Source organism: Sceloporus undulatus, chromosome 3 (genome assembly GCF_019175285.1).
Source record: "Sceloporus undulatus isolate JIND9_A2432 ecotype Alabama chromosome 3, SceUnd_v1.1, whole genome shotgun sequence".
Taxonomy (NCBI): domain Eukaryota; kingdom Metazoa; phylum Chordata; class Lepidosauria; order Squamata; family Phrynosomatidae; genus Sceloporus; species Sceloporus undulatus.
The window spans coordinates 35,187,199-35,205,198 of NC_056524.1; the positions used below are offsets into that span (position 1 = coordinate 35,187,199).

At 40.1% G+C, this 18,000-nt stretch overlaps 1 protein-coding gene across 3 annotated transcripts in view; it reads right to left on the reverse strand.

Annotated features, from left to right (window-relative positions):
• LOC121925367 (stAR-related lipid transfer protein 13-like) overlaps positions 1-18,000 on the reverse strand; it is a 1,219,986-nt gene that overhangs the window by 729,466 nt on the left and 472,520 nt on the right. The window lies entirely within an intron of this gene.

Sequence of the window (18,000 nt, forward strand, 5' to 3'; positions counted from 1 at the left end):
AGGTCAGACTCATGACTATATTACGTTAGACAAAAGACTGTGTAAGGCCTTCTCTCTGTCCCACCACCCACTCAGGCTCATTTGGTGGGAACAAGAGAGAAGGCCTTTTCGGTGGCTGCTCCCAGGCTCTGGAACTCCCTCCCTAGAGAGACCATGGCCCGTTACACACGGGCCTTTACCGCGCCCCGTCACGTGCTAGGGGTTGGCCGAGGACCTAGCATCCATACCGGCCTCACCCCTAGCACGTGACGAGGGCGTAAAGATAGCGGCGCCCTATACACACGGGAGCCGCCATCTTTACGTGCTGGATGCATAGCATCCGTACGTCACGCCCCGGATGTGACGCCGTGAGTGCGCGAGTAGCGCCTTGTGGCGCCACATCTGGGGCAAAAGAAGAAGCACCATTTGGGGGCTTCTTTTTGCTCCATGAGGGCGCCGCGCGGTTTGGCTGCTGCGGCTCCCTCGCAGAGCAACCGGCAGCGGCATGAGACTGCCCCTTCTGGGCGGTCTGTAACGTGCCCAAGATAGCCCTATCCTTGCTCTCCTTTCAGTGGCAGATAAAAGCATTCTTGTGCCATCAGGCTTTTTCAAAGTGACATGGGTTGTTCTTTAAATGCTTTGTAATTCAGATTTTGTATACAGTTTTTAACACATTTTACATTTTAACACATAACTGTTTTAACTTTTAACTTTGTTTTTTTTTTAATTTTATATTTATATATTTTAATGTGTTTGCACTATTTTACATTGTATTTTTTAAATTTGCTGTTGACTGTCTTGAGTCCTTATATTGAGAGAAAGGTGGGATATAAGTAAACAACAACATTATAAAAGTTAGACTATTGTAATACTAATTATATGAAGTGTTTAAAAGCTGTAGTCAGTACAATATGCAGCAGCCAGACCTTTTGCACTATAGAGAGCATGGCATAATGGTCGGAGCATTGGACTACAATGCTGAAGACCAGGGTTCGATTTCCACCTAGCCATGAAATGCACTGGGTTACCATTCCTTCTCTTTTGTGAAAACATGAGAAATCTTGGGAGGGGGCACAAAAAGGGTTATTTTCAGAGCTAAGAGCTAACCTAGGACTTTCAGACTCAGTGACCAAAATCAAGATACAAATTTGGGAAATGTATCAGTTGGATCAAATGTATCATTTGTAACTGGGTGGGAGCAAGGCAAGCATACAAATGAGACACATTCAATCCAGGGGTCTTCTTCTTAGGTCTAAAACACACTGCAGAAATAATCCAGTTTGATTATTTTAACTGCCCTGGCTTAATGCTAAAGAATTCTGGAAACTGTAGCTTTGTGAGACATAAATAATAATAATAATAAAACTTTTATTTATACCCCGCTTTTTTTAATAAAACAATCAAAGCAGCTTACATAGTTGAAACATCCAACATCCAATACTTGATATTATAATATCCCCTGCAAAAAAAGAATTGAACAAGTTAAAATTAAAATTAATTTTAAAATTAGCCTTCTCTGTCAGAGAGCTCTGGTGCCACAATAAACTACAGTTCCCAGGTCTCCCTAGCACTGTGCAAGGGCAGTTAAAAACATCAAAAACTAAATTATTTCTGCAGTGTGTTGTGGCCCTTAGTTACTTAAGAAACCAAAGCCATTAGAAAAAGTGAGGTGGCTGCCTCAGATGGAGGTGCTGCAATGGAAAAGAGCATTAGCAATTTCTTTTGACAGATTCATGGTGAACCTGTTTTCCTGGTGCAGGGAAAGCTGTGACCTCATTACTGCTGTTGAAATAAGATTCAAGAATTAGTAACTCTTAATTTCTACATGCGATTTGGTAAGAGATCAGCATCTTGCCCATTGCCTCTGAAAAGACCAGCCCAAACATTAGGCAGAGGAGATGATGATGATGATGGTGATGATGATGATGATTTTTATTTTTTACCTATCAGCAAGTCTCAAGGTGGAATACAATATAGATTGAAACACATAAAACCATTTAAACACATTAAGTTAAAATGCATAAACACAGAACACATTAAAACCATCTAGCATAAAATTAAAATATCCCAATTTAAAACTCATACTTCAAAATCAACTTGGTGGGCCTGCCAAAAGAGATAAGTCTTTCATACTGTTTTCAATTCAGACAGTATGTTTAGCTGTTGACTCTCTCCTGCCAAGTCATCCCACAGTCTAGGTGGCCAGTGAAAATGTCCTCTGGGTGACAGTTCCCAGTGTAGTTCTGGCTGGTTGAAATAAATGTCCTCCAGAGGACTTGAGTGTGTGGAGTGGATTATATGGGAGGAGGCAATCCTTTAGGCAACCTGAAGCCCTGGTGGTGCAGTGGTTAAATGCCTATACTGCAGCCATTCACACAAAACTATAAGGTTGCAAGTTCAATACTAGTGAAAGGGCTTAAGCTTGGACTCAGGCTTGCATCCTTCAGAGATCTCTAAAATGAGTACTCAGATTGTTGGGGGCAATTAGCTTACAGTTGTAAACCTCTTAGACACTGCTAGTTCAGTATGAAGCGGTATATAAATGAAGCTGTTTGTTTGTTTGTTTTTTAGTTAGACTGGAAGCATTTGCCTCAGGCAGTAGATGCTCTCAACCAATAGTGGCAGCCAACCAACCAGTGGCTGTTTGAGTTTGAACTGTACAAGAACTATTCAAGATGCTGAAACCCAGCCCTGAATTGGTTACCTACATTGGATAACTCCTTAAAAGTTCAGACTAGAATCCAGAGGAGATTCACCACCCCACACTGACATGGCAGCCACCCAACTGCCACTGTTAGGGAGAGTTGGAACCAGAAATGGAACAGAGGAAAAAGGTAAAGTACTACTTAGAAGCTTCAACCACTGAGTCCTCTCCAATGCCCTCTTTTACAGGACAGAACCATGTTCAGGACACTGTCCCATTTTTCCTATGTTGAAATAAGATTCAGCTGCAGATCTAGTTCCTTTCTATATGTAGAATGGAGCAGATAGAGGTTCCATGTCCTTTGCCTCAGGCAGCAGAATATCCTGGCAGGGCTGGCTGGGGATATTTTGCTACCTGAGGCAAAGACATGGAACATCTCTCCCTGCTCCATTCTACATATAGAAAGAAGGCTAAAAATGTTTTGGGGTCTCTCTGTAGGAGCAGTTTGATAAGATTTGTAATAGGTTTATTCTCTCCTCACAAGAGATGGTGATATGCAGCTTTTCCTTCAGCGGAGCTACAGCTAACTCTTCGTTTCTTACTTTCCCACTTATGTTTTCATGAACTCAAGGCTCTAGAGACAAAAAAAAAAATGGTAAAAATCATGACCCAATATAACAAGAGAGAGATGAGACCTCTTGTAGAATAATATGTCTTTTTATTCCCTCAAGAAAATCTTATTCTGTCTGGATTTCTGCTAATAGTTATCTCCAGTGGCAACATGCCTGCCCAGTTACTCCAGCAGCATACAAAAAGATAGCAATGGGGAACAGTTCATTCTTAATCTGAAAGAGGAAAAGAAAAGGAAGGACAGTGGTCCCCTGTAACTATTGTCTTTCTTGTTTTCATCCTTAAAAAAACAGTTGCCCTTGGGATAGCTAATGAATCATAACAAGGAGTTTAATATGATGACCAATGAAACAGAAATAAGAAACCAAAACAAGGCTTAAGGTCTGAATGGGGTTTCACAAGGCAGTTGGCCTGTGAACAAGCTACTGTAGGAGGCTTACACCTGTCTTAAATCTGGAAATAGATTTTGCTGGAGCAGATCCCTGTAGGCTGCTGAAAGTGGAAGCCTCTCATTCCATCCTCCTCTCTGCCTGTTAATCTGTAGTAAACAAAAGTGCACAGCAGGATCTAAATGCATTCTGAGTTTTCCCACCATCTGTAACAAAGAACAACCAGTGAAGTGGAGTGTGGGAGCCTACAAATTTGTCTCCTGTAGAATAGAAGATGTAGAAGAAGATCTGTGGTGAAAGCTGTAACAGCATGGTGTAGGGCAGGATTTATTAGTAAGAAACATACTCCTGGCAGGTGGTTTTATCTGGATGGTGCTCTACCTCTACTTTCTAAAGTAGACCCAGCTGACAATACAGAACCAAAGGAGATAGGATGAAGATATGAATATGGTGTGCTCTAGGGGTGTAGAGAGCCAGCATGGTATAACAGTTTGAGACCTGGGTTTGAATCTACATTTGGCTATGGAAGCCCAGTGGGTGACCTTGGGCATGTCATACTCTCTTGGCTGCAGAGGAAGGTAAAGACAACACTCCCATAAAACAAATCATGCCAAGAAAATCCAGTTACAGAGTTGCCATAAGTCAGAAATATCCTGGAGGCACATAACAACAAGAAGGGATATAAATCTTGCTAAACTTATTCTCAATGGGAGCAGTGATTAATTGTAGCAATTTTCTTTCCACTGTGGGGAAGTATTTGAAACCTGTGCACTTTGTGACATCTTCTGTGCAAAATGTGCTCATGGTATTTTTGCACAGAAAACAGGGACTTCTTTTGTGCAAAATTCACACTTTCATTCAGCATCTTCTGCACACACACACACAAAGAATGCATGACTTTGGAACTGAATAAGCTCTGAACTGTGAAAAATTCTTGTCATTCCAGAATTCTGCTCATCAGAGTTGCTTGAGAAACATGATTTTTGACAATTTTAAAAGTACTATTGAATATTCATGTTTTCCTGTTTGCAGTGATTTCCCTTCCCCGCACATACCGTATCTTCTTCTTCTTCTTCTTCTTCTTTTTTTCCAAAGTCACCCAGTGGGTTTCATTGTCAAGCTAGGAATTAAACCCTGATTTCCAGAGTTGTAGCCCAGCACTCAGACCACTACACCATGCTGGCTCAGCTTTGTCTTAGAATTATAGAATCATAGAGTTGGAAGAGACCACAAGGGCCATTCAGTCCAACCCCCTGAAATGCAGGAACTCCCAATCAAAGCATCACAGACAGATGGCCATCCAACTTCTGTTTAAAGACCTCCACCACTCTCTGAGGCAGTGTGACATAATTTAACCTGTTTAAAAATAAATTGTTGCTCATGGAAGATACTGAGAACAGCAATTAACTCTCCTTCACTGGCCAGAAAAAGGTTGATCTGGGGATTCCAAAGGTGTTGTCCCCGGGCCTCTGGTTTTAAGGTATGACTTGCATAAACAAAATATGATAGAAATAAGGACTATTTAGATTGTTCTTGCTGCAAGCATGCTTGTCAGGTGAAAACAGAATTATTTTTATATAATTATTTCATGTCTTTGCAATTGCACAGTTGGGGCTGATGCTGCAATCACTCTCTCTGCCTGACTCCCTCTTAACCCCATTTTCCTGTCCTGTGGCCTACTCTGCATGCCTTTTGGAGGGGATATTTTTATTATTATTTTAACTGTTTAATAAGATTCCAGATCTCTGCTTCTGTGAATGAAGTTTTAAAACAAACAAATAAATAATAAGCATTGGGGGGGGGGGTTAAAGGCAATCAATATGCTTGGGAATAGTAAGGGGGAATGGGGGGAGAGGAGGAGATATTAACAAAAAATGATGGTCAGTATCACAACTGCCCCAGCAGTGACATTTCACACCTATGGACTAGTGCTATTATAAACTCATTGACAAGTTTCCCCTGTCAATGAACAGGGATGCCCTAATTGTGTTTGAGGAAGACAGCAGCTATGGATCAGAAGCAGTGGTATGCAATACGTATTGTTAAACTACTTTTTTCTGGGGCTAATAATGATTTAAAAGTAATGTGTAGTAATCTCAGTCATAAAAAATGAGTCCAATGAATGTAACTTCCACAGATTCTGAGACAATTTTCTCGGCTGGGTGAGATAAAAGCTGAAGTCCCAATATTTCAAAGATGTGAGTCTTCAGCCATTCTTTTAAAGTTTACACATGTTTTTTTTCAGAACTGTTATTTCCCCAAGTCTGAACCCTTGACTTTGAAATTGAAGTAGCAATTTTAATTTATATTTTCAATTTGTAATTGCATATTGAGGCTTAACCAAAGTCAGCCCACTGAGATCACTGCTTTCAGTTTATACTAAGACTGAATTTGGCCCCAGGACATTTTGAATAATAATGATAATGCATAATGCAGTTTTATTTTTCTATGTTTTTATCCCACAATTTTCTGTGTCTCTGATATATTTGTCTGCCAGTTCTATTGTACACAGCTGAATACCTAATCGTGGCTAATATGTTTTTAATCGCTCTCCTCCATCAGAGATATTCTTTTCAACCAAAGGATGTGAAATGTAAAATTATGCATTAAGCAATTCTAACGTTATTTAAAAACTGAAGATAAAGAATAATAATTTTTGGTAGGCAATAGAGCCTTTTTTTCTTACTTCTTTTTTTAAAAAAATACTTAGTCGGATTAATTCTCACTCTGAAAAATGAATGAAACATTGGTCTCCATCAGGGAAGGGAAAGTGAATCTGTTTGCACTTTTCACTTGTTTTGCCTCTTCTATCATGGGAATGGCAAGGTGCAATTCTACTTACATTCTTGGTGAAAATTATACATGGGGAGAAACAGAAAAAGAGCATGACCTCAGGTTTCCTAGTCCTTTATTTGGTCTGACCTATTCTAACTTTTTTTAAAAAAATCCTAGACTGATACTCTTTACCAATGTCACTTCTTCCTTCTTAAGACTCTCTTCCAAGCAGGGATAGGCAATGTGTGGCCCTGGAGCCATTGTTGTTGTATGCCCTCAAGTCATTTTTGGCACCGCAAACCTAACACAAGTTTTTCCTGACAAAATTTATTCAGAAGTGGTTTGCCACTGCCTTCCTCTGAGACTCAGAGTGTGTCTTGCCCAATGGATCTCCCTCGCTGAGAGGGGATGCAAGCCCTGATGAGGCCATGTTGTTGCTGTGTGCCTTCAAGTTGTTTCTGGCTTACGGCAACCCTAAGGCAAATTTATCATGGGATTTTCTTGGCAAAATGTGTTTGGAGGAGGTTTGCCCTTGCCTTCCCCTGAGGCTAAGAGCATGGGACTTCTCCATGGTCACCCAGTGGTTTTCATGGCCAAGCAGGAAATTCCGTTCTAGTCTCCAAACCATTATACCATGGTAGGGCCACACTCTCACCAAAAAATGTTGTTTTTGTGGCCCTCAGCTCTTCTAGACTCCCCAGAGTTCCAGTCCTCAGTTTGAAGGGATGTCAAAGGGCAGTATACAAATGCAATGCTTGCCTTATCTGTTTGTTTCATTTCATATCTCCATATCTTTAGTTCTGAATAAAAAGCCTACTTTAACACATTCAAGCTGCTCTTGTTTATCCCGATTCTTTCCAATTTCTGCCACTAGTACCAACATTTATGTTACAGAAGGAATGCCTAGGTATTTGAAAGGCACCCACCAACAAATTTCTCAATATGGAATTCAGGCCCAAGCTAAAAATATTTCCCCACCCCTGCGTCAGTGAGTGGGCAATACTATTTGACAAATGTTGAATACCATTTCAATGAACCAATGACCCACAGTTGAATAACCAAAACACAATACTCCTCTCCTGCTATCTGAATCAAAGGTTTTACAAGAAATATAGAGTTGACTGTCAACTGCATATGGATGATACCAGTCCTCCAAAACTCTCAGTGACTTCAGTCACTTGTTTGATGTTATGATCCAGAAATTATGATCTGACAAACAAGATTGATTTTATTATTCTCTTGCTTAGTTATATCTTGATTAATTATTTAAGAGGCTTGTATTATTTAATACTGTACTTTGATATTTACTTATTACCTAAACAGTTGCACTCAATGGCTTGAATTGTGTTGATGGCTAATAATAATAATAATAATAATAATAATAATAATAATAATAATATGTTTTATTTATATACCGCTATTCCAAAGATCATAGCGGTGAACAGGAAGTAAGCTAATTAGCAAGTAAGCTAATTTGCCCCCAACAGTCTGGGTACTCATTTTAGCGACCTCGGAAGGATGCAAGCCTGAGTCGAGCTTGGGCCCTTTTGCTGGTCTTGAACTCGCAACCTTATGGTTTTGTGAATGGCTGCAGTACAGGCATTTAACCACTGCGCCACCAGGGCTCATATAACAGTGTAATAATATATTGTGTAATAATATATTGTGCCAGTATAATGCATTTTTGGAGGCCTAAATACTCTAAAAGCACCAGATTCTATCTGACTTTGGAAGCTAAGCAGGATCAGTCCTGTTAGTACTTGGGTGGAAGACCGCCAATGAACACCAAGTGCTGAAATAGTCTATATTTCAGAAGATGGAACTAACAAAACCACGTCTGAGTATCCCTTGCCTAAGAAACCCCTACAAAATCCATGGGTTGCCATAAATTGACAGGCAACTTGAAGTCACATACGCATGTGGCACTTTTTACTGCAATGCATAGTGGAAGTGGTGTGGAGTGGCAAAAAAAGTCATCTCTGTCAACAGGGCAGCTTTCGTTTTACACAGATATGATTTTCACTGTAATTCCCCTCTCATCACATTACCCACAGCAATTTTGCCCATTTTCTCATTCTGCTACCTATGCTACTGCCACTGTCTTTTCTCCTGGAGTATTTATGCTGGCCACCAGACCTATGGCCAACATATTTAGATATTTCAGAGAAATTGTTTCTGGGAATATTTGCACATTAGTCAGTTTAATGTAAATCATCTTGAGCATACTATATAGAAAGACAGTCTATAAATAAAATTGGCATTGACATAGCTGATTTGATAAACAGATACATCTATTCAAGAGGTACAGTTTAAAGTTCCTGAGTTTATTCACTGTACAATTAGGACAATAAAGGAGGGAAGTCATATTTTCAGGCTCATCAAAACAGTAGGCAGAATCCATTAGAAATGAATTGGACAATGTGAGTTCTGACAGTGATATTAGGCTGCAGCTCCCCACAGCCCTAGCCAGTATAGGCTATAGTGAGAAATGTTGTGAACAGCTAGAGGCCCACATGTTAACAACTTAGGAAGCTGGGGATGTTTAGCCTGGAGAAGAGAAGGTTAAGAGGTGATATGATAGCACTGTTTAAATATTTGAAGGGATGTCATATTGAGGGGGAAGCAAGCTTGATTTCTCCAGAGACTAGGACCCGGAACAATGGATGCAAGCTCCAGGAAAAGAGATTCCACCTCAACATTAGGAGGAACTTCCTGACAGTAAGGGCTGTTCGACAGTGGAACAAACTCCCTTGGAGTGTGGTGGAGTCTCCTTCCTTAGAGGTCTTCAAACAGAGGCTGGATGGCCATCTGTCGGGGATGCTTTGATTGTGATTTCCTGCATGGCAGGGGGTTGGACTGGATGGCTCTTGCGGTCTCTTCCAACTCTGCGATTCTATGAGTCTATGATTCTAACCATGTTGGTGATGTCTAGTGTTGGACTAGAATGCCAGGAGACCAGGGTTTGAATGGCTGATGAACAATGGAATCTCACTGTGCTCGCAGGCAAGCCACATACTCTCAGACTCAAAGCAAGGCAATGCTAAATCGGCCTGAAGGCACACAAGAGCAACAATTTTAAGATTAACTTTCCTCAAGAGATAATTTTGTGATGAAGAAAAACCAACCATCTCCCTCTTTCTCTTCTATAAATCTCAAGCGATTTTGGCATTTTGCTGCTCTGCATTCATAGCACCATTCAGAAAATGTGCTACGCAAACAATGGGAAATGTCTGACTCCCAAGATATTCTGTCGTACAACACCCACTGCCCCTTAGTATTGACCATTCTGAGTCAGGATAATGGGAGGTGTAAGTCTCTCAAGCACCAAAGGTCTCCCATTCCTCTGCTGAGCAGTACCTTTTGTGTTTTCAGATTCTCTCACTCTTGTATCCACCTTATAGCCTATTTCTGTTCACTTACTCTTCACACTTCTATCTGTCCCTGCCTTACTGAATTTACAGTACTGTGTGTCTGACATACACATACACATATAATTATCATTATTATGGATTCTATAAAGGCACTTGGGTGTTGCTGACTGAATCATTCACAGTGTTATAAAAACTGTTAGATAATTTCACAACAGATAAAAAGCAGAAATTGGGTTTGAAAATTGAACATTTTTAGTCCTAATGTTCAATACGATGCACACAAATTGTCCTCATAAATAGCAGACAGTACTCCAGCGGAAAGCAAACCAAGCCTGAAAAGCGACACTGGAAGGAAACAACAATGGAAGGATGTAAGTATTCTTTTCTCATATGATTTAGCAATCCTCAAAATGGAGCAGGTTTAACATCTGGAGCAAGCCATCTGCTCTGAGCAATAGTGGCTCATGGCTTGAGCAGTAGGGCACCTCATCCTGCAGTGTTGGAGTGACACCATCCCTGCTAGGTGCACAAACCATGAATGGCTTTGTGAATGTAAGTGGTAAGCTCCAGTTGAATGTGGCTCTATGCAAGAGTCACCACAAAATATGAATGTGACTGATCTTCCAATATTTAAGGGTATAAATATACACTACAGAGCAATGAGGCCACTGACCCATATGTTTCCCATGAATCTCCTCTAAAAGTGCCGGCAACTTTTTGAAAGAGAATTTGGGGAACTTAGCAGCTATTAATATAGCTTGACTTGGTAAGATAGAACCCATACTCTTCTTTCGGTTAAATGTTAAGAAAGTCAATCAATCAAGTTAGTATATATTGGTAAGAAGGAAGTCAATTAGTGTGCAAGAATGAAGAGTGAATGAGATTTTGAAGAAGAGTCGAAGAAAAGGAAAGTATAATTGGGAAGCTTAGAATTTTAGTTTAGAGAATGCTTAAAGTAGGAAACTGGGACCATAACGAAGAGAAGAAGAATTTATGGGTTAGGGAAGAAGGAGAGAAATATTTAGTTTAGTGTAGTTAAGAAGAAGTGAAGAAGAGTTAAGTTAATTTTAGGGGTAGATAGATAAGTAGATAGATAGATGAAATGGGGAGGGTTTTTTTAAAAATTTATAGTACAATTTTATAATGAGTATCTTTACTATGTAATATGATCTATGTAAAGGTATAAACAGATAGGTGCGAATGTTGCTTGTATGTTTATATATGTTGTATTGTTTTAATTTTAATAAATAAAAGATTTTTAAAAAGTGCCGGCAACATCTGGTCACCACATTCAGTATTTTTCTACCCCTGGTAAGCAGCACCCAATGAAATAAAGTGGGCAGAGTGAAATTATGAGCACAATGACATCAAGTTAGTTTATTTATTTATGTATTTGTTTAGTATTTTTGAAATTTTACAAAACAAAACAGATTTAACATTCTTTCTATACATATATGTACTTTTGCATCTTTTTAAAGTTGACACTATCAGATAGACTGCTAATGAGATACAGCCCATGTTCCTCTTTTCTCATATGTGCATGTATGTGCATGTGTGTATTCTGCTCTGAATAGATAATTCCATCAGTGTCTATGAGATAGCATACAATGATGCACTAGTCTATACAAATTCACATTTGTTGTCTTCTATATAAATATAAACCTACCAAATAACATGTTTGGTCTCCCACTTGTAACTTATCACCTTTTGAAAACAACATACAAACTAATTTGAAAGATTCCACAAAATAAAGGTTATGTATTTCTGAGTATAGGGGGATTGTATAAGCTCTGCTTCCTATACCAGAACAAATATTTACTTCCCCGTTAAGTACACAATTCACCATCAAGATGTTGTTGTTGTTTACCCTAATTGCTCACCTTACATTGTCCAATTATTAACACCAGGAAGTTTATTATGAAGAATGAGAACTTAGTGTTATGAAAGCATTTCAATGATATTAAATCTACACTTGTGTAGGATGCAAGCACTGAGTCCCTCTACCCATATAGAGCCTATACAGGTAGAGGGAAGAATGGGATTGAACCGTGTCCTTCCCAGTAGGCTCAAGCAAAAGCAAACTGCTACAGCCTCTCCTAGCTTGTTTGCTCTTCCTCATCAGTAACTTTCCCCATTTTGACCACACTCTGATATTACTTGCCTATATATGTCCTGGTTTTCGTGTGTAAAATGTTTTAGCATATGTCATAGTGAACATTACAGTATGGAGAGGTGCTAGCCAAATTCTAGGGCTGGCTTTGTGCTGCACTAAAGTTTAAATGTCACCAGAGCACCACAAAGCCACAGCTGAATTTTAATAGATCTAGGAAATCATCTAGCAAAGAAAATTTACTCATTAGACAAAAAAATGTGCATTGTTCAATAATTTCAGAGAAATGCTTACAACAATGAAATCCATAATGAAATAGCAAGCTAATACTAGCCACAAATATTGTTAGAACAATATTCTCATTTGTAAGATATCCACAGGCACGTTCTATGTTCAGTGCTATAAGGATTAAACAGTGACTCTGGGACTGCCTTAGCTTTGCTTATCTTCCAGTTTAAGGTCATTAGTAATGACTAAACTGTAAAGACTACTGAGTAATTGTCTCTTGTTTGCTTGCAAATGGTCAAGGGTTGTTGTTTGGTCTTTTCTCACCAGGATAAAATATCAGGGCATGTTTTCATGTTTTCTCAGTGAGCAACCTACTCTAGTTGTGTGTGCGTGTAGCAAAAAAAAAATCCATTTGAATTTAGGCAAAGAGAAAGAGAAAACTGGGAAATTTAATTGGAGTTCATGAAATTTGGATACATCCTTAGAATAGGAGGGTGGTGTTTTTTTTAAGAAGCTGATCTAGGATTTACAGTGCTGATGGCTGCATTTTAAATCTGATACCTTCTAATATGTTTGGCTTGCTCTTTGGTAATTATACAGATACAAAGAGTGTCCCATGAGTCTTCAGTATGCTGTTGCTCCAAGGAAATTGATCTTTCAAAATTTCTACTCTGCAGCAGAAGGATGAGTAACCTGGTTTGTAGCCGTTCTAAGCTGTTCAGGGGGTATACCAAGAGTGATGTTACATTATAGCCTGAGCCTGAGTCGAAAGCTTTGGAGAGGCTGGGGCCACATGGCCAGATAACATGTCAGGGTGTGACCCCACTCTCTGACATCATTGGGCAGCTATAAGAAACACTGTCTGGAGCACTTCAGTCAGGGCAGCTTGACTCCCCCTTCAACTCCTCCACCTCACCATGGAAAGGGAAAGGAAAGGATGATGCAAATTCTGAAGTGGTTCGAGGAGCCTAATGAATGCTAATGTTGAGTGCTATATTGTGACTTGAACTGTCTGCTAATTAAAAGATATAACTGTGTTAGTCTGTATAATCAGTACTTAGAGAGATCTTGGAGCAACTTTGAAACTAACTGAAAGAAAGAAGTTGGCAACATGAGCTAAGACTACGAAAGCTCATGCTGCCAACTTCTTTCTTTCAGTTAATCTCAAAGGTGCTACAAGATCTCTCTACACACTTAGTTTTTTGTGGGTTTTTCGGGCTATGTGGCCATGTTCCAGAAAAGTTTCTTCCTGATGTTTCGCCAGCATCTGTGGCTGGCATCTTCAGAGAATGTTTGCCTGGAAAGGACTTGGGTATATATAGTGTGTGATCTGGAAAGGCAGGAGTGAATTTGCATGTATATTGTTTTCGTTGCTAATGGCAGGCCTCAGGGTGGAGGGTCTGCAAAAGAGGATTGATGTCTGCTCCACCCTGTCCACCCTCCACCCTGAGGTCTGCCATTAGCAACAAAAATTGGCTTCCCTGCAAAGCACCATTATGGGGTGAAAAAGCTGGCTCCATAAATGCAGTTGGTATGTCCTCCCCTGCCTCCATATCCCTCAGGTTAGCATCGAAAGGTGTTCGGATTCAAATTTCCCACGTCTTGGAGAGCAGTTCCTTTAAAGGACCATCAGACTTTTTTTCTCTTGTGCCAGTGAATTTATTCCCTTTACTTCGTCTACTTCATCCGCACCACTGATGGCTGATTCCCAGAGCACTTGAAAATTGGAGGGGAGGGGTCTCTTGGGAACATGATGAGACAGTGGATTTTTTTTAAAAAATAAATTTTTGACAGCTTATGCACACTTTTTCTTTTGCGTGGTTACCACTGGGAGTTTGGGGAGGGGTGCCACTGCTTTGTGTGTTGTTTGCCTGCCCCTATTTCCAATTTATGTCCATCCTATAGCCACCCTATCATGGGTTTTTCTTGGCAAGGTTTCCTCAGAGGGGGGTTGCCACTGCCATCATCTGAGGCTGAGATAGTGTGACTCCCCCCCAAGGCAAACCTATCATGGGGTTGTCTCAGCAAAGTTTCTTCATAGGGGCTTGCATTGCCATCTTCCAAGGCGCTGAAGGGAATGGCATCATTTTACACACCAGTGGTCATCATTGCAGTTTGTAGAGTTTCTCTATACTATACAACATGGCAATGCAATTTAATGTTGAACCAGACTGGCAAACATCACCCAAATGGTGTGACATAGATGGGCATCATTTGATTGACATTAAAAAAAACCTGAGAATGATTGAAATGGTGGCTCCTTTTTAAATCAGAACAAAGGGCAACATGAACGTCAACAGGGTTAAATTGCTATGGACAGCTTCAATCATGGCAAACATTGTGTGAATTTCAATTTGGTATCGCATCAATCATGCAATCCGGATCTATTCAGCTCAAAAACGTAAGTGTGAATGACCCCTGAGCAAAGCAACTGACCCACACTTCTACAACCACTCTGCCTCATCTCTGCCCCATCTAAGGAGCAGAGCATCATGGTGGGAACAAGGACCTGCAGATAAATTAGCTCAGCTAACTTTATTGCATAAAGATTCCCCATCTCTATTTTACAAAGAAAGAGAGGATAGGCATGCAACTTGGTTTGATCTGAGTAAGAACATTTTTCTGTCTATCTAGCTTAGTAAGAGCTGCTCTTACTGGCAGTGGCTGTCTAAGATCTCAGACAAATCTGCTGCTTGAAGCAGCTTCCCCACGCAGGCTTGTACTCTTCTATCCTTAGTGGTCCATTATGAAAATACTTTGGAAAAGGGCCAGGTGCTTCAGGAACTTCTTATATTTCAGAAAGTGTGATTATTCCTCTCCTCTTTTTTTACATTAATAACAGTTTTATGATATGGCAAGCTACCATTTTTCCCTTGTTAAATCTTGACTATTGCCTGTTTATGAACCAGCCATTCATGTTGCAGATAACAATTTTCATTAGACCCTGAAATATATGAGGAAAGACAAAATAAAAAACAGTTGCACCTGTATTTGTCCCACACTAACATTCATTTGTCCAAGATTCATTACCCAATAGGTGTATCTTCTATATACAGATTACATAGCAGTTATGGGAATCAGTATGATAAAGCTCTTGTTCTTAGTATCCTTCATGTATAATGCATGCTTAAGGCCAAATTTCATTACCCTAATTTTTATGCAGCCTCACTGCGGAGAGAAACTGCATATAAAGTTTCATCTGCCATCTTTCATTTTAAGAATTCGCAGTAGTAAAGATCTGTATGTCTAATGCCTTTTCCCTCAGAAATATGAAATCTCTGAAACAAGTAACCTTTTGTGTTGATGTGTTCTTTTTAAAGGACGAACTAGCTAACCGTAAGAGGTATGCCCACTTTCCATAGAACAAGTCCAAAGAAGTCATGGAATACTATGAAATATGTTCTCTTGGGGCTGCTTTTGACACAACAGAAAACTGAAATACAAAGTTCACAGGTAAGATACCAGTTGTGAAGGGAAATGTATTATTAAGATATTCCTGGTGTTAGTATGTTTTTGTTGTTAACTGCCTTCTAGTTGGCCTCAACTCATGGCAACACTGTAAATGAGACATCTCCAAGTCTCCCTATTCTCAACCTCCCTTGTCATCTCCTGCAAGTTCAGGCCCATGACCTCTCTGGCTGAGTCTGTCTATCTGGCATGTGGTCTTCCTCTCTTTCCACTGCCTTCTACTTTTCCTAGTATTATTGTTTTTTCTAATGAGTTGTGCCTTCTCATGGTATGGTTGAAGTGTAATAGCCTCAATTTAGTCATCTTGGCTTTCAGGGAGGGTTCAGACTTGATCTGTTTCAGGACCCATTTATTTGTTTTTGTTTTTTTGGCTGTCCCCAGTATCCTTAGCACTCTTTTCCAGCACCACATCTGCTTTCTTCACTAATCAGCAACCACATCTGTACATGCTGAGGGGGAATACAATGGCTTGGACAATTCTGACTTTCATGTTAAGCTGTATATTTTTGCACGTTAAGATTTTATCTACTACTTTGATAGCAGCTCCTCCCATTCCTAATCTTCTGATTTCTTGACTGCAATCTCCTTTCTGATCAATATTTGAATCCAAGGCATGGGAAACCTATAGTTAGTATGTAACATACTATTATGTTAGCATGTTAGTATCATACTAACATAGTAAGTATAAGCCTAAATACATTGAAGGTGACAAATTTTGGAAGATAATCAGGGCCAGGATAGGGGATTGCCAAGGAATACCAGGTGTTATATTTGAGAGGAAGTCAATAGTATTCCTTGCCTACGAAAGCCCTATGAAATCCATGGGGTCACCATATGTCAACAATTGATTTGGACATATACACTCAGTATGCTAATATCCATACACATGCAGTAGCTGAGAGGAAAGAGATGAGGATCTATGGCAGATTGTATCAGTCACAGAAAATACCCAGCTCTGCTGGTATTTGCAATGATCTCCCTTTTTCCCTTGGTAATGCAGACAAGTGAGATTAGTAGTATTCTGGTCCATTAAAAATGTTTTGCTGCAATGTTATGTATGTGCAGGATTTGTCCTTGGAAGGTTTGTGCTGTCACAAAGGGGTATTAATTGTTAGTTATTAATTACTTGCCATTATGTTTTTACTTCTACAGAAAGGGAAAGGTGCTTTGTGTAATCTGCACATCAGTGACTCTCTCACTCTCTCTCTCTCTCTCTCTCTCTGTGTGTGTGTGCGTGTGAGAGAGAGAGAGAGAGAGATATTTTATTTTTATTGTTTTGGCTGTGCTCAAGGCACTGGCAGTAGGGAGGTGGGCCTGGTGAATTGGCCTTTTGCTGGCTGAATTGGCCTTTTGCCAGCATAGCCTTCTTCCGGGATGGGGCAGAGAAGATCCTGGGCTGAGAGAGGAGATTTTGGCTACCAGAGCGGAGAGTGCGAGTAGGGATGTAGGAAGAAAGAAGATCAGTTAAATAAAGAGGGGCCAGCCCATGCAGAGCTTTGAAGGTCAGTAACAAAAGTTTGTACCTGATGCGGAAAGGAAGAGGGAGCCAGTGAAGGGAAGACAACAGAGGGGAGACATGATCATAACGGCGAGCGAGTGAAATAATACGTGCAGCTGAATGCTGAACAGAAATTAATGGGTGGAGGTGAGAGAGAGGAAGCCCTGCCAGGAGGAGGTTACAGTAGTCTAGTCGTGAGACCACTAAGGCATGGACCAGTGTTTTTGCGGTAGAAGCTGAGAGATATGGACGGATTTTGGCGATTTAAAGTAACATCTGCTTTGGTACACTCTGTGGTCAGTTTGAGAAGAAATACAGTGCAAGTTGGGTCAAATTAGAAATAGGTTGCATATTTGCAATGTCAGTTGGTTCCATGCCAGTGGGGATCATTACCTTGCCTGTGTCAACATACTTTGACTCACCCTGTGCAGCCAACATAGGTTGGGGACAGATAATTTAAGGATATTACTGGCTTGGAGCAATGGAAGCTGGTGGTTCCAATATCCACTCCAGAATTTACTCTTAAGTTGCAAGGAGCTATTCAATATACTGAACCTATTTGAAGGAGGCAGTTGATAACTTTTAAAATTCTTACAAAAATCTGGAGTGGGTTCACTGCCCCATTGACACTAAATCACAGCTTCCACTGGATAGACTAAAATAATTCAAAGACAGAAATGACCACAATAATCTCACTGCAGACACCTAGTAAATTCCATTTCTTTTGACCACAATGTTACAATACGGTATCCCTCCCATACAATGGGATATGACTGTAAGCACCACCCATATAATGGTAAGGAGTAGAATTCAATTAGATAGAAGGTTGTTGTCTTGTGTATTCAAGATGACGCGTGAGGGCCATTCCCACTGGCTTATAACGCAGATCAAGAATCAAATTAGGAGTG